Source organism: Lepisma saccharinum, chromosome 29, assembly GCF_977018435.1.
Source record: "Lepisma saccharinum chromosome 29, izLepSacc3.1, whole genome shotgun sequence".
Lineage (NCBI taxonomy): Eukaryota > Metazoa > Arthropoda > Insecta > Zygentoma > Lepismatidae > Lepisma > Lepisma saccharinum.
In genome coordinates this window covers 7,475,314-7,500,674 of record NC_139257.1, presented here as the reverse complement: position 1 = coordinate 7,500,674, position 25,361 = coordinate 7,475,314, and positions in this window count along the sequence as shown.

The window sequence follows — 25,361 nt, the reverse complement described above, 5'->3', positions numbered from 1 at the left end:
GCCAGCCATTTTGCTAATAGCTTATTATCTTTTATACATAATACTTTCTGAATAAGATATGTATCTGGGTATTTAGTTTAGCTAATCTCCTCTTCATATAATCTTCCTTTCAATATTTCATTGCAAGTGTCCTTTATTATTGTTTATTATGTCTTCTATTATTATATGTATGCCTTTTCCCTAATAAGACTTGAACTACAGTGAACAACTCTGTGTTCTAATTTTTAGTGAAACCCTTTTCAAAATGGTGTTTAAATTTGCTAACTCTTACTTGATCTCTTATTTTGTACTTGGGTTTCTTGATTGTATGTTGATATTTGGGACAGTAAACAGTGGAAATCAATTGTACCTCATCAGATTTGGTCACCTCAGCAGGCTTCTATGTATAGAATTATTTTAATTATGAACAAAATCAGATACAATTGTTACCCACCTATAGTTACCCCGCAAACTGAACTGCTTCCACATATGATGTTTTAGTGTTCTATTGAAATGTTCAATTATGTTGCCTTTCAAATCACTGTATAATGGAATAATGCTGAATATTATGCTGATTTGTTAATTTAGTGAATATAGAATTGTCAATTGTATGTCTGTAAGTAATGGGGTATTATACCTTGCTAAAAATAAATTTAGAGGCCTCAGTGACACAAGCCCCTGTTTTAGATTTTAGAGGAACAGCCCAAGCATATTTACTAAAAGTGTCTATTACAGTGAGCAAATACTTAAAAACATGATTTATGTTATGCAATTTTTTTTAAATTTCCTGTGTTCATTTCAATTAGATCTGACTGCCATAGATCATCAATTCCTTTTGTTACCACAGATTGTCACTTGTAGTTACGACGAGCTGGTCTGTGTAGTTCATTGACTATATCTTGTCTAAACATTGAGTCTGGCAAGAGACTAACTAACTCTCTAGCCTTCTTAAACCCGAATGTTCATGGCTGCAGCAACACAGGCCATCCATCTTTCCTTGTCTTGAGCAAGATCTATATACTCTTTTCCATCCCTACGGATTTCCTTTAGGTCCATCTCAACGTTTTCCCTCCATCTTCCTCTTGGCCTTCCTACAGGTCTCTTACCATCTGGTTTCCCAACAAGAATCCTGTAAACTCCTCTTTCCTCTCCCATTCGTGCCACATGGCCTGCCCACCTAAGCCTTCTTGATTTAATCATTCTAATAATATCTGGACATGAGTACCAATTATGTAGTTCTAAATTATGTAACCTTCTCCACTCACCTGTCTCCTCATCCCTTTTAGATCCAAATATTTTCCTAAGGATCTTATGTTCAAATACTCTCAATTTATGTTCCTCTTTCAATGTAAGGGACCAAGTTTCACACCCATATAATACTACAGGCAAAATTACTGTTTTGTATATTTTAACTTTTAGTTTCTTAGATATTAAACGAGAAGACAAAAGCTTATGAAGAGAGAAGTAACATTCATTTCCTGAATTAAGCCTACTTTTTATTTCCTCTTTAATATAATTTTCATTTGTTAATATTACTCGTAAGTATTTGAATTTGGAAACTGGTTCAAACGAGTTGTTATCAATAATTAGATTTTGATTATTACCTAACACTTGGTTTCGGCGTGTAAACATATATTTAGTTTTCTCTTTGTTAACTTCCAAACTTATCTCTTTAGCAGTTTTGAAAAATATTTTAGCATTATTAATTGTATTCACATCATCCCCCAGTAAGTCTACATCATCTGCATATGCTAACAACTGAGTCACACCATTTAATTTTAGTCCTTCTTTAGTTTCTTTTACCTACCTTACAGCATATTCTAAGGCAAAATTAAAGAGCAATGGAGATAATGCATCTCCTTGTTTTAACCCATCATGAATTGTAAATTTCTCAGACATATTAATACCCACACGAATTTTACTTTCTGTTTCACTGGTGCATATTTTTATCATACTAACAAGGTTCTTAGGTATTCCAAACTCTACTAATATATTATATAATTTCTCTCTTTTGACCGAATCATATGCTTTTTTGAAATCAATGAATAGCTGATGGACATTTTGATTATATTCCCACTTTTTTTCAAGTGTCTGTCTGATGTGAAAAATTTGATCTGTAGTTGATCTGTTGCGTTTAAATCCACATTGATAATCACCTATAATTTCATTAGCATATGGGGTTAGTCTTGTTAAATTAATGTTAGACAATATTTTGTATGTTGTTGAGAGTAGAGAAATTCCACGGTAATTACTGCAGTTCATTTATCACCTTTTTTAAACACAGGAACAATTATGGATTCATTCCATTGTTGAGGGATTTATTCTTTATTCCATATTAAACAAATTAATTTATGAATTTGACATATTAATGAATTTCCACCATATTTAATTAACTCAGCTGGTATTAAATCAATGCCAGGTGCTTTGTTATTCTTTAGCCTTTTAATAGCATCTTTAACTTCAGTCAAGTTAGGTTCTGGAACTAAAGGTTCTGCTGTGTGGACTTCATTTACTTCTGATTTATCTCCTACATGAACATTTAAAAGGTCATTAAAGTAGTTCTTCCATCTATTTAGAATATCGCTTGGGTCAGCTAGAAAATCATCGTCTTTATCTTTTATCAAGTTTACTTTAGGTTGCCACCCCTTTCTAAATTCATTTACACCTTTATATAAATCTGATATTTTTATTTTTGCTGTTTGTTTCAATTTCGTTAATTTTGCTTTTCAAGTAATCTCTTTTTTTACTTCTAAACGTGTGGTTAACTTCTCGCTTTATTCTATTATAATTGCTTAGATTTGTATCATCAGAGTTATTAAACCACCTAAGTCTAGCCTGATTTCTTATTTCTATTAGATTATGACATTCATTATCAAACCATGGCTTACTTTTTCTTGGTTTATGGTATCCTATACTTTCTTTATCTGCTGATTCTATTGCATTACGTATGTGCTCCAAATTCTTTTTACGTCTGTTTCATTTATATTTTCATCATCATTTAATAATAATAATAATAATAATAATACCGTCTTTATTGAGAGGGCGTGTTTCGGCCTCGCGGGCCGTTCTTACAACAAACCCTTTAAAAAAAACATATTACAATTGACACTTTCCACTGCTTGAAAATCTTTGTTGCAGTAGAAAGAATAAAAAGAATAAAAATACAAAAAAAAATTAAAAAAACAAAAAAAACATTCCTACTTATAATGTAAACAATTAATGTACTGAAGGTACAGAGTTAAATACCACAATTAAAATACAATTATTACAGCTAAAACTACAATCCTGCAAAACATCAAATCTATTTGACAGTTTAATTTGATAATCTTTCTTAATTCTTTCATCAGTAAATTTCCTGTATCAAATTTTAGAACTTTTAGATTTTGTTAGTAGTGTATATTAGGCGGTTCAACGCAACACTTTGTAGGTATCCTCTTTTTTTATCAATTGAATATCACTTTTTGACATATTTTGACAATTTTTTGTCAACGTTTTAGCGTTTAGCGATGTTTTTAGTACAATTTTCAATGCATTATTTTTTTTCCCACTCACACTTAGTAGGTATGCATTTGTAGCCTCTTTTTTTATCAATCGAATATCAGTTTTTGACACATTTTGACAATTGTTTGTCGATGTTTTAGCGTTTAGCGATGTTTTAGTGAAATTTCCCTTTTTTTTCCCCACTCACACTTGGTACGAATGACACGATCTTACGTGATATAACTTAACCTACCTTTTTTTTCCCTTACGATTTTTTAATTTTTTTTTTACGATCCTAAGTGATATAACTTAACCTATCATTTTTTTTTTATTTACGCACCGAACTAACCTACATTGGATTCTGTTTGTTTTAATATTTCAGTCGAGAAAAATAGAGAACATGAAGACGATAGCTGAGGAAATAGTTCTAGTGTTTGCTACTAGATGTCGCCACCGGCGATGTGGACGCGGTGTTGCCACACTATGAGAGCACACTGCGTCGACATCGCCGGTGGCAACATCTAGTAGCAAACACTAGAACTATTTCCTCAGGTATCGTCTTCATGTTCTAGTGTTTGCTACTAGATGTCGCCACCGGCGATGTGGACGCAGTGTTGCCACACTATGAGGGCCTTCCCAAGGGGCAAAATTTCCCTTTTTGGACCATTTTTTCCCTTCACCTAAGCAAAATAACATAATAGAATAATAATTAGTTGTGGTAGTAAAAGCAGCATTATTAGCGGTGGTGCAGTTGCGGTATTGTGGTATTTTTAATCGAAATTTCTCTTTTGGCTAAAAATCTCGGTCATGTGGCAACACTGCGTGGATGCATAAAAGAACAATTTTACACGACCTCTCTCGGTTCTCCTCCGTAGCCGTGCGTGTTAAGGCGTTCACTCGTTCTTGTCATTGTTCGTTCTACGTGTGGCCTATAGGTTCGAACCCGGTCGTGGTCGAAAGTTTTTCAGCGTGTCTAGGAGTCTTGATCAGCGTGTATATTTACTTCTCTAGTGTTGAATCTTCGGATTCTGATCAGGGTTGTGGAATGTATATGTTGATCTTGATATATATATATATATATATGGTGTTCATGTATGTATCCAAAGCACATTGGAAACAATATTCGATCATTAGCTGCGTTCAACCACTGCTTCGGAGGAGTAACCACCCCCTGTCCCCGGGGGTCCCCCCCTGTCCCTGGGCTCGTGTTCCCGGGAGTCCCTGTCCACGGGCTCGTGTTCCCGGTTAAGTTAGGTTAAGTTGTCTATGTCTAATGTCTATGTGTAATGTCCATGTCTCTGTCTTTGTAGGTTTTTGTCAAAAATTCGAGATATTTGCAATTTAACGCTGGACTTAGAAAATTTTCGATTGCTGAAAAAAAAAAATTGGTTCCATGACGACCTATGTTTATTTTGGTATGGGTGGACAGAGAGGACACCGAGACTCGATCCGGTCGCCATTTTCGATTTCAGAACATAGGTTCTATTCATACTTTTTCTCACGTATAGGCGTACATGATGAATCCCCAAACAGATTTTTCCCAAGTGTTACCGTTTCGAAGATAACCCCACTTCCGGTCGCCATTTTCGATTTCAGAACATAGGTTCTATTCATACTTTTTCTCACGTATAGGCGTACATGAAGAATCCCCAAACAGATTTTTCCCAAGTCTTACCGATTCGAAGATAACCCCACTTCCGGTCGCCATTTTCAATTTCAGAACATAGGTTCTATTCATATTTTACTTACGTATAGGTGTACGTGATGAATCAGCAAACAGATTTTTCCTAAGTCTTACCGTTTCCAAGATAACCCCACTTCCGGTCGCCATTTTCAATTTCAGAACATAGGTTATATTCATATTTTACTTACGTATAGGTGTACGTGATGAATCAGCAAACAGATTTTTCCTAAGTCTTACCGTTTCCAAGATAACCCCACTTCCGGTCGCCATTTTGGATTTCCGAGCATAGGTTCTATTCATACTTTTTCTCACGTATAGGCGTACATGACGAATCCGCAAACAGATTCTTGCTAAGTCTTACCGTTTCCAAGATAACCTCACTTCCGGTCGCCATTTTGGATTTCCGAGCATAGGTTCTATTCATACTTTTTCTCACGTATAGGCGTACATGACGAATCCGCAAACAGATTTTTCCTAAGTCTTACCGTTTCGAAGATAACCCCACTTCCGGTCGCCATTTTCGATTTCCGAACATAGGTTCTATTCATACTTTTTCTCACGTATAGGTGTACATGATGAATCCGCAAACAGATTTTTTGCTAAGTCATGAATTGGAGGGTTCTATGACAACCTATATTAATTCTCGTAAGAGAACAGAAAACACACACAAAAAAACAAAAAACAATACTGTGGTCACTACAACAAATAGTCTTCTTCAACCCCTATCCAACATCATCCTAACTAGAACCATGTAACTATCTACCATCTGTTAGAGGTTTTGTGAACTAAGTGGTGCTTTGTTTGTGTGCAAAAAAAATGCAATGCTTTTTGCACTTGGTTATCATCACCTAACATGTTATTAATTGTTTTTTAAAATTAATTACAACTGAAAACTAATAATTAATATTATCTAAAGTTACTAATTAATATTATAAAAGTAATTGATATAATACTTTTGTTCTTGTTGCTAGTGTTGGATAATTATAGTTGTTGCAAAATATTAGCTCTCGCGTATGACAGTTTGAGTTTTGTTGGGTATATATAGACGAATCGAAATTTTACTTGCTATGTTAAATTGTATGTTAGGGTACATGGTAGGAGAAATCATTGTATATTAGAGCGCTCTTTTAATGATTTGCCTATAACTGCATACAGGCAGCCGTAAATTTAGCATAAAATATCCTGATCCTGTTTCTTCTAGCATGTGCGACGTTTGTTGTGGTGGGCTCATGGGGGGGAAATGTGATTCTCCCATGATGTCATCTGACTTACTAGCATATGCGATACGAAGAACAGGTGTGTATGTGGCTTACTAGGATTAGGCTCATGGTAATGAGGTCCTAGTAGCTGAAACGTTGTCGGGGTATTTTGCATTTTTTTTTTTTATTACGTGCTAAACTACACGAGAGCCTCTACGTGCTTTAGAGTAGAAGGGTAATTGGAGCGTTTCTAAACAGAAAAGTATGAGCCCTTCGATTTACTATGGCGAGGCTCACGATCTTACGTGACACAACTTAACCTAGCAATTAATAAATGAGGCTCACAATCTTACGTGACACAACTTAACCTAACAATTAATGGACTTGGAAAATTAGAAAGAAAAAAACAATGGCGAGCGTAACATGGCGATGACGTGGAGCCTACAACACAAGTTATTACGTAATATTGTGATGGCTCATATTAAGCACCTCTTAATTGTATTACTTATAAGGGTATACTATTGCACAACGTTTTTGCAACAAGTTATTACGTAACATTGTGATGACTCATATCTAATGCCCTTCGTTGTATTAACTATAAGGGTGTAATAGAATCAGCAGTTAAATAAAGTATAAATCAAGAAAAAGTAAGCCATGGTTCGCATAACCTAATAGAAATAGACTTAGGTGGTTAAAGAACACCATGTTTAAAAGATTACTTGAAAAGTAAAATTAACGAAATTGAAATAAAAAGTATCAGAGTGCAAATGAATTGAGAAAGGGGTGGCAACCTAAAGTAAACTTGATAAAAAAAAATGGCTGACTATTTTAAATAGATGGAAGAACTACTTTAATGACGTTTTAAATGTTCATGTAGGAGATAAATCAGAAAATAAATTAAGTACGCACAGCAGAACCTAACTTGATTGAAGTTAAAGATGCCAAAGAGATAAATTAGTCGAGAAGAAACTCGTTAATATGTCTGACAAGAAATGTACAATTCATGATGGATTAAAAAAAAAAGAAGATGCTTTTTTTAATTTTTTTGCCTTAGAATATGTTTTTAGGAAGGTAAAAGAAACTAACGAAGTACTGTTAGCATATGCAGATGATGTAGACTTACTGGGGAATGATGTAAATACAAATTAAGAATAATGCTAAAATATTTTTTCAAAGCAGCTAAAGAGATAGGTTTTAGAAGATAGCAATGAGAAATCTAAAGATATGTGCTTACAGGCCGAGACCAAGTGATAACAACTTGTTTGAACCAGTTTTCCAAATCCAAATACTTAGGAGTAATACTAACAATGAAAATGATATTAAAGAGGAAATGAAAAGAAGGCTTAATTCATGTTACTTTTCTCTTCATAAAACTTTTGTCTCCCCGTTTCATATCTAAGGAACTAAAAAATTAAAAATATATAAATATAGATCTTGCTCAGGATAAGGACAAATCGAACTTTCTGGTACAAGAAGGTTAGAGAATTAATTAATTAGTTAATATTCAATGTAATATGGTTTCACGTATTAAACAAAAAAAACAAAGTTAGTAATAAGGTATTCATATTGACAAGGGAATTCTTACAAATTCATTCTCTTCGTTAGTTTGCCAATAGCATTTTCATCATCCTGTGTTATTTCAAATCTTCAATTATGCAATGCAAAAAGGAGAAGAATTTCCATGACATGATAACATGAATTTGTACGTTGAAAGAAAAATGAAAACGAAGAGCTGTGATAAAAAAGAACGCTTGACTGTGACGAGCGGGAAACATAATAGAAATCAAGGATGGAAAATATGAACAGAGGAAAGGAGATATTCAAAAGAAGGTGGCTCTTCCATGATAATTTTTACTTTCTCAATCCGAACAAATTCATAAACATTATCATCATTGAATGTTGTTGTTGTTGATGAGTTGGTGTTTTAAGTCCACTTTATGCACAGTGTGGCTAATCGAGACTGGACCTACAGTTTAAAGTGGGATCCGAACCACGATGTGCCTCCACCAGGTATCAAACCTGGGACCCTTTTGATTACAAGGCGACGACGCTACCACTGCGCCATGGGGGAGGCCCCATCATTGAATGGTTGGTTACGTTGTCCCTCCGAACGAAAGACGGAATGCATACAAGCCTGTACCTCCTAAGTTCATCGTGGCTTGCGAAATGAAACTTCCGATTATTTTTAATTTTTAAGAACATGCTTCGCTAAGGAGGTCAAAATGACAAGTTCCGTAATTCGAATCACTTGTTGATTTCATTACGAACGAAGAAGGAATGCATGGCTGTAGTATCATCACATCAGATCATCTTTTATCTTGTTCGCGTCGATTAAACTCCTTACGTTTCTTCTTCTCCTTGTTGTTTTCGTCCAGAGTCGCTTCCATCTATCCTATTATTACAATCGCGACTTCTAGATTATCACTCTTTCTCTCTGTAATTTTATAAATATATATATTTTTTTCATGATCATCTAGAGAACACCAGAAAAATTTTCAGCAATATCGATCACTCAAATGGATATCGTCATCTTCGTCCAATACAATTCTTGAAAATTTTGTATAGCACTTCCAGGAGTAGGTTGGTTAAAAAAAAAAAAACGCCACCCCGAAGATTCCACTTTTATCTTGTTCTGTCTCGTTTAACCGATTTTGAATTTGAGAATTTTTTTTTATTATTATTTTGCCTTTCGCGACACGATCGACTATTTGTGACAATACGTTTCAACCTTTCTGTATAAACGTTTCAACGTTCCAGTAAACGTTTATACAGAAAGGTTGAAACGTATTGTCACAAATAGTCGAACGTGTCGCGAAAGGCAAAATAATAATAAAAAAAAATTCTCAAATTCAAAATCGGTTAAACGAGACAGAACAAGATAAAAGTGGAATCTTCGGGGTGGCGTTTTTTTTTTTTAACCAACCTACTCCTGGAAGTGCTATACAAAATTTTCAAGAATTGTATTGGACGAAGATGACGATATCCATTTGAGTGATCGATATTGCTGAAAATTTTTCTGGTGTTCTCTAGATGATCATGAAAAAAATATATATATTTATAAAATTACAGAGAGAAAGAGTGATAATCTAGAAGTCGCGATTGTAATAATAGTGGAAGCGACTCTGGACGAAAACAACAAGGAGAAGAAGAAACGTAAGGAGTTTAATCGACGCGAACAAGATAAAAGATGATCTGATGTGATGATACTACAGCCATGCATTCCTTCTTCGTTCGTAATGAAATCAACAAGTTATTCGAATTACGGAACTTGTCATTTTGACCTCCTTAGCGAAGCATGTTCTTAAAATTAAAAATAATCGGAAGTTTCATTTCGCAAGCCACGATGAACTTAGGAGGTACAGGCTTGTATGCATTCCGTCTTTCGTTCGGAGGGACAACGTAACCAACCATTCAATGATGGGGCCTCCCCCATGGCGCAGTGGTAGCGTCGTCGCCTTGTAATCAAAAGGGTCCCAGGTTTGATACCTGGTGGAGGCACATCGTGGTTCGGATCCCACTTTAAACTGTAGGTCCAGTCTCGATTAGCCACACTGTGCATAAAGTGGACTTAAAACACCAACTCATCAACAACAACAACATTCAATGATGATAATGTTTATGAATTTGTTCGGATTGAGAAAGTAAAAATTATCATGGAAGAGCCACCTTCTTTTGAATATCTCCTTTCCTCTGTTCATATTTTCCATCCTTGATTTCTATTATGTTTCCCGCTCGTCACAGTCAAGCGTTCTTTTTTATCACAGCTCTTCGTTTTCATTTTTCTTTCAACGTACAAATTCATGTCATCATGTCATGGAAATTCTTCTCCTTTTTGCATTGCATAATTGAAGATTTGAAATAACACAGGATGATGAAAATGCTATTGGCAAACTAACGAAGAGAATGAATTTGTAAGAATTCCCTTGTCAATATGAATACCTTATTACTAACTTTGTTTTTTTGTTTAATACGTGAAACCATATTACATTGAATATTAACTAATTAATTAATTCTCTACCCTTCTTGTACCCGAAAGTTCGATTTGTCCTTATCCTGAGCAAGATCTATATTTATATATTTTTAATTTTTTAGTTCCTTAGATATGAAACGAGGAGACAAAAGTTTTATGAAGAGAAAAGTAACATGAATTAAGCCTTCTTTTCATTTCCTCTTTAATATCATTTTCATTGTTAGTATTACTCCTAAGTATTTGGATTTGGAAAACTGGTTCAAACAAGTTGTTATCACTTGGTCTCGGCCTGTAAGCACATATCTTTAGATTTCTCATTGCTATCTTCTAAAACCTATCTCTTTAGCTGCTTTGAAAAAATATTTTAGCATTATTCTTAATTTGTATTTACATCATTCCCCAGTAAGTCTACATCATCTGCATATGCTAACAGTACTTCGTTAGTTTCTTTTACCTTCCTAAAAACATATTCTAAGGCAAAAAAATTAAAAAAAGCATCTTCTTTTTTTTTTTAATCCATCATGAATTGTACATTTTTTGTCAGACATATTAACGAGTTTCTTCTCGACTAATTTATCTCTTTGGCATCTTTAACTTCAATCAAGTTATGTTCTGCTGTGCGTACTTAATTTATTTTCTGATTTATCTCCTACATGAACATTTAAAACGTCATTAAAGTAGTTCTTCCATCTATTTAAAATAGTAAGCCATTTTTTTTTTTATCAAGTTTACTTTAGGTTGCCACCCCTTTCTCAATTCATTTGCACCTCTGATACTTTTTATTTCAATTTCGTTAATTTTACTTTTCAAGTAATCTTTTAAACATGGTGTTCTTTAACCACCTAAGTCTATTTCTATTAGGTTATGCGAACCATGGCTTACTTTTTCTTGATTTATACTTTATTTAACTGCTGATTCTATTACACCCTTATAGTTAATACAACGAAGGGCATTAGATATGAGTCATCACAATGTTACGTAATAACTTGTTGCAAAAACGTTGTGCAATAGTATACCCTTATAAGTAATACAATTAAGAGGTGCTTAATATGAGCCATCACAATATTACGTAATAACTTGTGTTGTAGGCTCCACGTCATCGCCATGTTACGCTCGCCATTGTTTTTTTTCTTTCTAATTTTCCAAGTCCATTAATTGTTAGGTTAAGTTGTGTCACGTAAGATTGTGAGCCTCATTTATTAATTGCTAGGTTAAGTTGTGTCACGTAAGATCGTGAGCCTCGCCATAGTAAATCGAAGGGCTCATACTTTTCTGTTTAGAAACGCTCCAATTACCCTTCTACTCTAAAGCACGTAGAGGCTCTCGTGTAGTTTAGCACGTAATAAAAAAAAAAATGCAAAATACCCCGACAACGTTTCAGCTACTAGGACCTCATTACCATGAGCCTAATCCTAGTAAGCCACATACACACCTCTTCTTCGTATCGCATATGCTAGTAAGTCAGATGACATCATGGGAGAATCACATTTCCCCCCCATGAGCCCACCACAACAAACGTCGCACATGCTAGAAGAAACAGGATCAGGATATTTTATGCTAAATTTACGGCTGCCTGTATGCAGTTATAGGCAAATCATTAAAAGAGCGCTCTAATATACAATGATTTCTCCTACCATGTACCCTAACATACAATTTAACATAGCAAGTAAAATTTCGATTCGTCTATATATACCCAACAAAACTCAGAAACTGTCATACGCGAGAGCTAATATTTTGCAACAACTATAATTATCCAACACTAGCAACAAGAACAAAAGTATTATATCAATTACTTTTATAATATTAATTAGTAACTTTAGATAATATTAATTATTAGTTTTCAGTTGTAATTAATTTTAAAAAACAATTAATAACATGTTAGGTGATGATAACCAAGTGCAAAAAGCATTGCATTTTTTTTGCACACAAACAAAGCACCACTTAGTTCACAAAACCTCTAACAGATGGTAGATAGTTACATGGTTCTAGTTAGGATGATGTTGGATAGGGGTTGAAGAAGACTATTTGTTGTAGTGACCACAGTATTGTTTTTTGTTTTTTTTTGTGTGTTTTCTGTTCTCTTACGAGAATTAATATAGGTTGTCATAGAACCCTCCAATTCATGACTTAGCAAAAAATCTGTTTGCGGATTCATCATGTACACCTATACGTGAGAAAAAGTATGAATAGAACCTATGTTCGGAAATCGAAAATGGCGACCGGAAGTGGGGTTATCTTCGAAACGGTAAGACTTAGGAAAAATCTGTTTGCGGATTCGTCACGTACGCCTATACGTGAGAAAAAGTATGAATAGAACCTATGCTCGGAAATCCAAAATGGCGACCGGAAGTGAGGTTATCTTGGAAACGGTAAGACTTAGCAAGAATCTGTTTGCGGATTCGTCATGTACGCCTATACGTGAGAAAAAGTATGAATAGAACCTATGCTCGGAAATCCAAAATGGCGACCGGAAGTGAGGTTATCTTGGAAACGGTAAGACTTAGCAAGAATCTGTTTGCGGATTCGTCATGTACGCCTATACGTGAGAAAAAGTATGAATAGAACCTATGCTCGGAAATCCAAAATGGCGACCGGAAGTGGGGTTATCTTGGAAACTGTAAGACTTAGGAAAAATCTGTTTGCTGATTCATCACGTACACCTATACGTAAGTAAAATATGAATAGAACCTATGTTCTGAAATTGAAAATGGCGACCGGAAGTGGGGTTATCTTCGAAACGGTAAGACTTGGGAAAAATCTGTTTGGGGATTCATCATGTACGCCTATACGTGAGAAAAAGTATGAATAGAACCTATGTTCTGAAATCGAAAATGGCGACCGGAAGTGGGGTTATCTTCGAAACGGTAAGACTTGGGAAAAATCTGTTTGGGGATTCATCATGTACGCCTAAACGTGAGAAAAAGTATGAATAGAACCTATGTTCTGAAATCGAAAATGGCGACCGGATCGAGTCTCGGTGTCCTCTGTCCACCCATACCAAAATAAACATAGGTCGTCATGGAACCAATTTTTTTTTTCAGCAATCGAAAATTTTCTAAGTCCAGCGTTAAATTGCAAATATCTCGAATTTTTGACAAAAACCTACAAAGACAGAGACATGGACATTACACATAGACATTAGACATAGACATTAGACATAGACAACTTAACCTAACTTAACCTAACTTAACCGGGAACACGAGCCCGGGGACAGGGACTCCCGGGAACACGAGCCCAGGGACAGGGGGGGGCCCCCGGGGACAGGGGGTGGTTACTCCTCCGAAGCAGTGGTTGAACGCAGCTAATGATCGAATATTGTTTCCAATGTGCTTTGGATACATACATGAACACCATATATATATATATATATATATCAAGATCAACATATACATTCCACAACCCTGATCAGAATCCGAAGATTCAACACTCGAGAAGTAAATATACACGCTGATCAAGACTCCTAGACACGCTGAAAAACTTTCGACCACGACCGGGTTCGAACCTATAGGCCACACGTAGAACGAACATTGACAAGAACGAGTGAACGCCTTAACACGCACGGCTACGGAGGAGAACCGAGAGAGGTCGTGTAAAATTGTTCTTTTATGCATCCACGCAGTGTTGCCACATGACCGAGATTTTTAGCCAAAAGAGAAATTTCGATTAAAAATACCACAATACCGCAACTGCACCACCGCTAATAATGCTGCTTTTACTACCACAACTAATTATTATTCTATTATGTTATTTTGCTTAGGTGAAGGGAAAAAATGGTCCAAAAAGGGAAATTTTGCCCCTTGGGAAGGCCCTCATAGTGTGGCAACACTGCGTCCACATCGCCGGTGGCAACATCTAGTAGCAAACACTAGAACTATTTCCTCAGGTATCGTCTTCATGTTCTAGTGTTTGCTACTAGATGTCGCCACCGGCGATGTCGACGCAGTGTGCTCTCATAGTGTGGCAACACCGCGTCCACATCGCCGGTGGCGACATCTAGTAGCAAACACTAGAACTATTTCCTCAGCTATCGTCTTCATGTTCTCTATTTTTCTCGACTGAAATATTAAAACAAACAGAATCCAATGTAGGTTAGTTCGGAGCGTAAATAAAAAAAAAATGATAGGTTAAGTTATATCACTTAGGATCGTAAAAAAAAAATTAAAAAATCGTAAGGGAAAAAAAAGGTAGGTTAAGTTATATCACGTAAGATCGTGTCATTCGTACCAAGTGTGATTGGGAAAAAAAAGGGAAATTTCACTAAAACATCGCTAAACGCTAAAACATCGACAAAAAATTGTCAAAATATGTCAAAAACTGATATTCGATTGATAAAAAAAGAGGCTACAAATGCATACCTACTAAGTGTGAGTGGGAAAAAAAATAATGCATTGAAAATTGTACTAAAAACATCGCTAAACGCTAAAGCGTTGACAAAAAATTGTCAAAATATGTCAAAAAGTGATATTCAATTGATAAAAAAGGATACCTACAAAGTGTTGCGTTGAACCGCCTAATATACACTACTTTTGTTGCTTATGATTTATCACTGAGAGTCTTTCTCTTAATTAAACAATTACTAAATAATGGTCACTGGCACAGTCAGCACCTCTATGAGTAGTGTAAGTGTATTGTTTCTACGCAACACTTTGTAGGTATGCATTTGTAGCCTCTGTTTTTTACCAATCGAATATCAGTTTTCGACATATTTTGACAAGTTTTTTGTCGATGTTTTAGCGTTTAGCGATGTTTTAGTAAAATTTCCCTTTTTTCCCACTCACACTTGGTAGGTATGCATTTGTAGCCTCTTTTTTTATCAATCGAATATCAGTTTTTGACATATTTTGACAATTTTTTGTCGATGTTTTAGCGTTTAGCGATGTTTTAGTAAAATTTCCCTTTTTTCCCCACTCGCATTTGTAGGTATACCACGATCTTACGTGATATAACTTAACCTATTTATTTTTTTTTTCGTGCTAAACTACACGAGAGCCTCTACGTGCTTTGACCTACTTTAGAGTAGACCCAAATAGAGAGTTCACAAACACCAAGTGAGGATCACCAAAACCTCAAAAACTCACTTTCTCTCCACGTTCCGCCTCGAAGTGAGGCTCGGTGAGGCTCGCCTTAATGGTTTTACGTGATATAACTTAACCTATCTTACGATTTTTTTTACGATCTTCAGTGATATAACTTAACCTATTATTTTTTTTTATTTGCACACCGAACTAACTTACATTATATTTTATATAACCTAAGAAATGTGTTGATTTTTTCTTTTTAGTATGTGGCAATTTTTTTTTAGGAATATTTTTTAAAACTGCTCCGTGACCCTCTCGTTCTTCACGTCGTGGACGAAGGACTTCTCGGCGACCAGGATGAAGCTGCATAGAGTATCGGCAGGCAGCGCGTCGTGGAACTCGCAGACGATCTTGATGTTGGTTCGATCGTTGACCACCACCTGCTTCCTTTTCGTGGTATTGATGACGAACATCGGCCTGCGGATTTTGAATTCGCTGGGCGTGTAGTACATGTCGACGTTTCCCTCGGTCACGCGCTTGTAAGCCGTGTAAGCTTCGTAAAGTTTGAGGTAATCGTCTTTGGTCATGTCGAGGTTGTAATTTTCGCGCGGGAACACTTCGTTCCTGCCGTTCTTCAGATAAACGTTCTTGATCTTGCAGGCGTCGAACTTGCTGGAATCTTTTTCCTGATTGTTGTCCCTCCCGGTCTGAAACAGCACTACGACGAAATCTGGCATGCCGAACTGTATGTTGTTGAACTGAGTCGTCACGTCGAATTCCATGTGACTTACGGACGCTATCTTCTGCACGCACTGGTAACCGTGAAAGTGAATCGGCACCTGTGGACTTTTCAAGATCTCCGCTTGGTACTTGAGGGCGTAGTTCGTTTCGTATTCCACCACCGGCATTCTCAATTCCATGCTCCGGATGACGCACTTGGCTGCTTCGGGTAATGTGTTGGCTATCGGCGTGCCGTCGGCGTTCAAGTTGCTGTATCGCATCAGTGCGTCGTTGTCGTTGGCCGCTCTTCGAAACGTGATTCTCAGTCCTCCCTTCCACATGATAGTAGGAGCATTTAGAGATTTCTAAGCCCTCATTTGAGGCTCGAATCATCATTTGAGGCTCAGTGTTGCCAACTCACCCCACGAAAATTTCACCAACTGATATTTCGAAGCCTTTTATGATGTATATTTTGAGGACAGAGTTGGCAACACTGTGTTATTGTAGCCTTTTATGATGTATATTTTGAGGACAGAGTTGGCAACACTGTGGGTTACTGTAGCCTTTTATGAGGGGGGTCTATGGCCCTCTGTTTATGTCTGGCAACACTGCCGTGTGACAGTGTTGTTGGGTTCACTGTAAACTTTCAAAGGACCTGAGGGGCCCATGTACCCTGTTTGGCAACACTGTTGGGGGCACAGAGTTGGCAACACTGTGGGCTACTGTAGCCTTTTATGAGGGGGGTCTATGGCCCCCCTGTTTATGTCTGGCAACACTGCCGTAGATTTGACAGTGTTGTCAACCTGGGTTCACTGTAAATTTTTATTAAAGGGCCTGAGGGGTCCATGTATCTTTTATGTCTGGCAACACTGTTGAGGGCACAGAGTTGGCAACACTGTGTTACTGTAGCCTTTTATGAGGGGGGTCTATGGCCCCCTGTTTATGTCTGGCAACACTGCCGTGTGACAGTGTTGTCAACCTGGGTTTTTCACTGTAAATTTTTATTAAAGGACCTGAGGGGCCCATGTACCTTTTATGTCTGGCAACACTGTTGGGGGCACAGAGTTGGCAACACTGTGTTACTGTAGCCTTTTATGAGGGGGACCCATTGTCCCCTGTTTATGTCTGGCAACCCATCCGAAGAAAATTCCACTATATGATCTTTCACTGGCTAAGCTAACCTACAAATAGGAATTGGCAACACTGATTTATAAACCCACTGGGTCCTCTTGGCATGTTTTTTCATGGTGTGTTGCTAGGCTATTGAGCATCTTGGCGTATACAATATATATATTTTGAGAGGGGGGGGTTATGGCTTTTTATGCTGTACGAATACTGGAAGCTTGACAGTGACAACCAACAGAGTAGGTAAACCTACATCCAGGAACTGGCAACACTAGTTTCTGACAGTGAATTTGAAATAAAATATTAAACAAAATACATGAGTAAGCACTGTGAGTACAAATAGTACCAGTGTTATGCCCCCAACTCCAACTGGGCAACTGGGGGAAATAATTGTACAACAATTTGTACCTAATTGTACAATACTTGTACCTAATTGTACAACTTAGGCCGTGTCCGGATTGGCAAGCGCTCCGTACTGTTCTCTCCTGTTGTTCTCGAGTGCCGTCGAACTCACGTCCCAGTCGTCCGAATCTACATGTCCTCTTGTAGTACGGTTGTTACTTTTCCCGCCAGGTGTCAGCCCGAACTTCACCCACAGCGCTCTGGGGCGCAGGCGCACAGTGCGGAAGCAGAAGGCAGACGCCAAACAAACATCACAATGATTTCCACCTATTTACTAGTTATATTAAAAATGTAACGTGCTACTTTATCATTTACAATTTTTCTACATTCAGTATTATCGATAAACTGTTAAAGTATCACTGAGTTTTACATTGTTTAATCAGTAAATGTTGTCTGCACAAAGTGAAAGTTAGAATATGGCTGCCAAGCGCAGGGTCACAGCGAGTTCAAACGTGCATCTGTCGCGCCTCTCTGCTCTCCCCTCCAACTCCACGTTTGCCGCGAATTCGGACAACAATGAAAGCACATGTTTTTACGTTCTCGTAATACTAACCTTGCTCCATTGATTTTAAATTGCTTCCATCCTCTTTTTTTTCTGTGTTATTTCTGTATGCACGCAACATTCGCTTTCAATAGTATTACCGCTCAGAAGCAGAAGGAGTGTTAGTATAGCAGGCTCCGAGTTTACAATTTATTAAATTAAACAATAATTTATGTAAGAATATACTTGTACTTACCGAACACAAAATAATAAAAAGCACATGTGAATGTTTGCGTGTGTTTATGTTATATGACGACTGAGTAAAAAATAATGTTGACTCCCCGAAAGATAAAGTTTCTAGTTCGACATCAGATGGATGCAAATTTTATGTTTTGCTCTCCAAAATTTTGATCATACAGCAGAGGAGAAGAGGGGAGAGAGAGAGAGGAGGTACTATTAGCGCCATCTATTAGCAAACAATAGAAATAAAAAGTAGGTCAAACTTTTTCAACACCCAAACATTTTAAACGTCCTCGCGTAGTAATACGATCTAGCTGAAGACGTTTAAAAGAGTACTCTTAGTCGACGAAGCTAATTGCTAGGGCCCTTATATTACTAAAATATTCTTTAATTTGCATATTTCTCATACCGCCATATGTTGTTCTAGTTGACTTCTTCCAAAAAAATGCTAATTAGCGAGAGTTAATTAAGCAAGGCAAGTAAAAGAAGCAAAATAGAACAACATATGGTTGGCGTGAGAATATGTAAAAAATCGATTCAGAGGTGGATCGATTTAAAATTGGGGGATATTTTGCATTTTTCCCCCCTATAATGTACAAAACATTTACCGTACATAATTCTTTCTATTTACAACAGTATAAAATAAGAGGAATGTGTGACAATATCCATATTGCAGAATCTTCTACAACATTTTTATGCAACATGTTTGCAAGACGTAACAAATGAAGGTTTGTTTACATGAGAAATTACTGAACAAAACACACTTGAAATGGTATGAAAAACTTAGCAGCGCAAACATACGCGTCATAGATTTGAAAAATCATACAACCTCTGCCATCTATTGAATGAAAAAGGAACTACGTGATGAAAAATCGGGAAGCTGTCGATTCGATAACTAGGTAAGCGGATGGGTTAATTAGAAAAATATGTTGTATGCTAGATTAGCTAATTGTGTCTTCTACAGCTTTACTGTATAGAGGGAAGATGGAAAAAGAGAGCTCTACGGAAACTGACGCTCTTAACAATATTGTACGCCCGTAAAAATTATATATAAATAAGACTTAAGCGTATTATCTGCTTTCATTTCAGATTTTACCAACCTGTCAGCTGTAGTGTTTAGGTGACAAGCGACTTGCTCAAATATGACGCTCTTAACAATATTGTACGCTTGTAAAAATTATATATAAATAAGACTTAAGCGTATTATCTGCTTTCATTTCAGATTTTACCAACCTGTCAGCTGTAGTGTTTAGGTGACAAGCGACTTGCTCAAATATGACGCTTTTAACAATATTGTACGCTTGTGAAAATTATATATAAATAAGACTTAAGCGTATTATCTGCTTTCATTTCAAATTTTACCAACCTGTCAGCTGTAGTGTTTAGGTGACAAGCGACTTGCTCAAATATGACGCTTTTAACAATATTGTACGCTTGTGAAAATTATATATAAATAAGACTTAAGCGTATTATCTGCTTTCATTTCAAATTTTACCAACCTGTCAGCTGTAGTGTTTAGGTGACAAGCGACTTGCTCAAATATGACGCTCTTAACAATATTGTACGCTTGTGAAAATTATATATAAATAAGACTTAAGCGTATTATCTGCTTTCATTTCAAATTTTACCAACCTGTCAGCTGTAGTGTTTAGGTGACAAGCGACTTGCTCAAATATGACGCTCTTAACAATATTGTACGCTCGTGAAAATTATATATAAATAAGACTTAAGCGTATTATCTGCTTTTATGTGAAATTTTACCAACCTGTCAGCTGTAGTGTTTAGGTGACAAGCGACTTGCTCAAATATGACGCTCTTAACAATATTGTACGCCCGTGAAAATTATATATAAATAAGACTTAAGCGTATTATCTGCTTTCATTTCAAATTTTACCAACCTGTCAGCTGTAGTGTTTAGGTGACAAGCGACCTGCTCAAATATAACGCTCTTGACAATATTGTACGCCCGTGAAAATTATATATAAATAAGACTTAAGTGTATTATCTGCTTTCATTTCTGATTTTGCCAACCTGTCAGCTGTAGTGTTTAGGTGACAAGCGACCTGCTCAAATATAACGCTCTTAACAATATTGTACGCCCGTGAAAATTATATATAAATAAGACTTAAGTGTATTATCTGCTTTCATTTCTGATTTTACCAACCTGTCAGCTGTAGTGTTTAGGTGACAAGCGACTTGCTCAAATATGACGCTCTTAACAATATTGTACGCCCGTGAAAATTATATATAAATAAGACTTAAGTGTATTATCTGCTTTCATGTCAGATTTTACCAACCTGTCAGCTGTAGTGTTTAGGTGACAAGCGACTTGCTCAAATATGATACTGTTGACAATATTGTACGTATATTGTATTGTATAGGAGACTAGAAGCATATAATTTGGCGAAAAAAACAACCCAAGTAAGGTCATAGAGAATAGTTGAAAAAGTGAACAATTATATTTTGCATTGCACACCATTGGATATTAAATAACATACCCCCAAAAAATCTCTGCATTATGCGTTCTGTAAAAAATTGCCCTACGTGCCAAATTGCTGTGTCAAGTAAAAATTTTCAAAGGCACTGTCGTACTTGTGTGCCGGGAAAACAAATATGTGCGACCAAACTGTGCTCTAAGTGTGGAAAAAATATTTCTATTGCCAACTTCAAGCGACACCAGCTTACTTGCAAGAGCACTGGAACATCTCTACCGCAACCTTCCAAGCGAAAGGTAGAAGTAACCTCCCTCGATGCATCGCCACCTGCCAAACGCGTCAAGCTGGCGAAGAAAGCAGACCGATTTGCGTTTGAGCATTTATTAGAAGATTTTAACATAACATCAGACAGCTTCTGCGATGTGCGTAGTTTTCTGGAGAGCGAGCGAGCTAAGATAATATCCATCCTCAACGATGCATTGGCTACACACTCCATTAAATTCTATGCTGTGCTACGCTGCAAGTATAAGAAACCGTCTGATGAAATATATAAATTCTTCCATGCCACAAAAGCAAAAACACTGCATCAGGCAGATGTCACTGACCTCGACAGCATCTACGACAAGTTTGTTGAGGAGTTTGTGGCAAAGCACGAGGAGCATCAGGCTGAAGGCTCGGGCGGTTCGCTGTGTGGCGACCCCCACAAACTTCGTCTGAAACTTAACAAATTCCTGCCACTGGCAGGGTCTAGCTATATTGCCCTGCCACCCGAGGTTAAAGCAAAAAAAGCTGTTCTCAATATTCGGAACAAAGACACCAAATGCTTCCTCTGGTCGGTGCTGGCAGCATTGCACCCTGTTCACTGGAAAAACCACTCGTACCGTGTTGCACACTACAAGCAGTATGAGTCGGAACTGGAGGATGCAATGGCCGGGATTGTCTACCCTGTAGAAGTCTCGCATATTCGCAAGTTTGAGGTTCGTGCTCGTGACTTGTTGGGCCTGCAATTAGCCATCAATGTTTACGGTCTCACCGAGAACAAACATGAGGTCCACCCCATCCGGGTGAGTGATGTAGATGATGATAGTGCACAGCAAATTGACCTTCTTCTTATCAAGAATAACACCTGCCACCATTATACGCTTATTCGCTCTTTTTCCAGACTTGTTTCAAATCAGAAAAATAGACATAATGGTCACATCGTGGTGTGTCGCAGGTGCCTGTCCACTTTCGACAACCAAGGTCCCAACATTGCTGCTGAGAAGCTAGCTCGCCACATGCTCTACTGTGGTACCAACAAGCCTGCACGAACTATTCTGCCCGAACCTGGTGCAGTAGAATGTTTTCGCATGCACAGTGCTATGGTGAAGCATCCTGCCTATATTGTAGCAGACTTCGAGCCCTTTCTTCAACCTCTGTCTAACTGCGAGCCCAACCCCGAAACATCCTCTACCATTCCTTTCCAAATCCACGAGGCCTCGAGTTACTCCTATGTTGTGGTGTGGCGAGACCAACATATTGCCTCCGAGCCCTATGTGTATCGCGGTCCCGACCCGGTCAAACACTTCCTGAAGAAAATGCAACAGGAAGCCATCAAAATAGGGAAGGTGCTGTTGGCCCCCAAGCCCATGCTGCCTCTGTCTCCGGAAGACAAGCATCAGCACGAAATGGCTCTAAATTGTCCTGTTTGCAAGTCGGTCTTCACTGACGATAACAAAAAGGTCCAACACCATGACCATTATGGGACCGGAAGCTACATTGGCCCGTGGTGCAACAGATGTAACTTGAGAGCCAGGGACCCGCGCTTCATACCGGTCTTTTTTCACAATGGCTCGGGATATGATTTCCATCACTTGGTCACACATCTAGGGTACGACAATGCAAGAATCAATGTCCTGGCACAGAACGAGGAGCGTTATATTAGCATCAGCAAGTGGGTGCCGATCCCCGACTCAAAAAGCAAGAGCATCGAGCTTCGGTTCCTCGACTCTCTGAGGTTCCTCCAGGCCAGGGAGTCGTAACGTACCCAATTTGCGTTACACGGTACGTTCCATTTTGTAGGAGGAAGAGTATGGTTCAACTGCTGGTACCCATGTAACGTAACGAAATGCAATATGTTATAGATTGACGTTACAAGGAACGTAACAAAATGTATTATGGTAGATATTAACGTTATAAAGGAACGTAACGAAATGAGCACATTGGAACATAACGTAATATGCAATATGGTATATACTACCGTTACAAGGAGCGTAGTAACGAAATGCAATATGGTATATACTAGCGTTACAAAAACGTAACGAAATGCAACATGGTAGTAAATAACCCGTACATAGGAACGTAATGAATGCAATCCTCCGTAACGGAATGAAGTGAAAGGCAATATGGTTAACTAACGTTACATAGGAATGTAGCAAAATGTAAACCACTGTAGCGGAACGGAACAAAATACAGTTGGGTACATACCATCTGCATAAAGAACGTAAATAAATTCAGTATGGTAGATGTTAACGTTACAAGGAAAGAACAATTCACAAATGTTAGCTAGTAACGTTATAGGCGCGTGACGAATATAATCTATTTAACATCAAGGAAGAAAAAGCAATAGCCAAAATCTCTTACCTTTCATTGGAACATTGCGAAAAATAACTCAGTATATCGTATGGGATTAATGTGAAATAGCCGTGAAAAATATGGTTGTTTGTAAAAAAATGAATTTCAACCAGGGTTGTTAAAGGGTCAGGAATTTTAAATCAATTCAATTCCGGTTCAGCAGGGAATATTAGCAACCATAAATGGATCTGGACTGTAAAGAGCCTCTTTATGTATTTCAATTCGTTCCAGGGACATTTTCTCCTGATCAATTGAAATACGGCACAGGGACCTTCTTTCCGGATCAATTTAAAGACGGTCTAAGTTCCATATTGAAATGAAAGAATACGCAACTTGGGACCGAATTTAAACTGTGCGATAAAAAAGTTTCCGGTCTTGTTGCGGAACCCAATAGAATCCATTAGAATTTATGGGTTCGTGAACGTTTAACAACCCTGATTTGATATTAAATTACATTTTTGGCTCGAAATTGAATAAAGCTTCCAACTAGTGTAGAAATGAGTAGCAATAGGCGTGCGCACGGGGTACAAGGGGGGGCGGCAAATGCCCCCCCCCCTCGTCATGGACATCTTTCGATATTTTAGACGCAGGGAAATATGCCATATGCAATTGCATATTAACCCGATAATAGTGTTGCCCCCTCAAGAAACACCACTTGAATTCGAAATGATCGCATTCCTGCATCCCCATTATAATAATTAATGTAAATTACTATGACAAATCAAATTATACGTGTGAAATATATACTTTTAGCTGACATTCGTTTTCTAAAGGGGAGAGGTGGCCATCCTCGCCCCCCTTCCAGATTTCCATGCCCCTATATTATTATACTTTATTCCAGAAATTTAGGGTAGAGGAATCATATCGCCGGTTATTAAACGATATTATGCTCTTGAAGAAAATGAAGTATTTTGAAGCCGATGAAAGTTCACAAAGGAACAACGGCGGAAGAAGGTGCAGTGGCACAACCACAGGGGGCAGGGGAGATTAGCCCTCAAACTTGTACAGAAATCAATTCTAGGAGGTAAGGAAGGCAAACATTGAACTATATAAAGAAAGGTTGCAGAATCTAAGAGTAGCAAGACAAAAGGATACTCAAGATGGATTTAGATTTCACGTCTTTCGTGCACTATTTCTTCCAGACGGCCAAGAGCTAGTGTTGCCCACGAGACGAGACTTTGGCCTGTCTCGTCTCGTGGAAATGTTGTCTCGTCTCGAAAATATTCGTTTGTCTTATGACACATGGTCAATCTCGTCTCGTCTCGAATTTTTAAAAGCCTGTCCCGTCTCGTCCCGTGGGCAACACTACCAAGAGCACCTGCAAGGGGGCACAGAGGGGCAATTGCCCCCTCTCGATTTCTATCTTTATTCCAATTTTAAAAAAAAGTTATATAAACTTGGACATTTGCTGCTGATTACGGTGTAAGTTTTGCCCGTGTAAGGTAGTAAATAGATTTAGGATATTATTAATTTTTGAAGCCGCACCGTTCATTTATAAACACACTGTATATGAGCCATTGTGAATTCGAGTCAATTTAAACATTTTGCGTTGTTGCGAGATTATCTATTAGGATAAAATTTGGACATAAATAATCTAAGTAGAAAAAGTGCAACTTGTATATCAAAATTGCCATGTCCATCTGATCTCCGAAAGTAGTGTTTAGCACGTCACATTTCAAGTATATGATTGATTGATTTGGTGTTTTGAGTCCACTTTGTGCACAGTAAGGCTAATCGGGACTGGACCTTCAGTTTGAAGTGGAATCCGAACCACTTGTGCCTCCACCGGGTATCGAACCCGGGACCCCTTGATTACTAGGCGACGACGCAACCACTGCGCCATCGGGGAGGCCATTTCAAGTATAGTCCATGATTGTATGTAGTATATGAACGAGATTTGTCCCTCCTCTCAAACAATTCGTGGCTTGTCCCCACCGAACGAAGTGTGTCACTTATAAATTAAGTTTCCGAAAGCAGGCATTATGCATGAACAGAACAAAAAATACTCCTGAGAA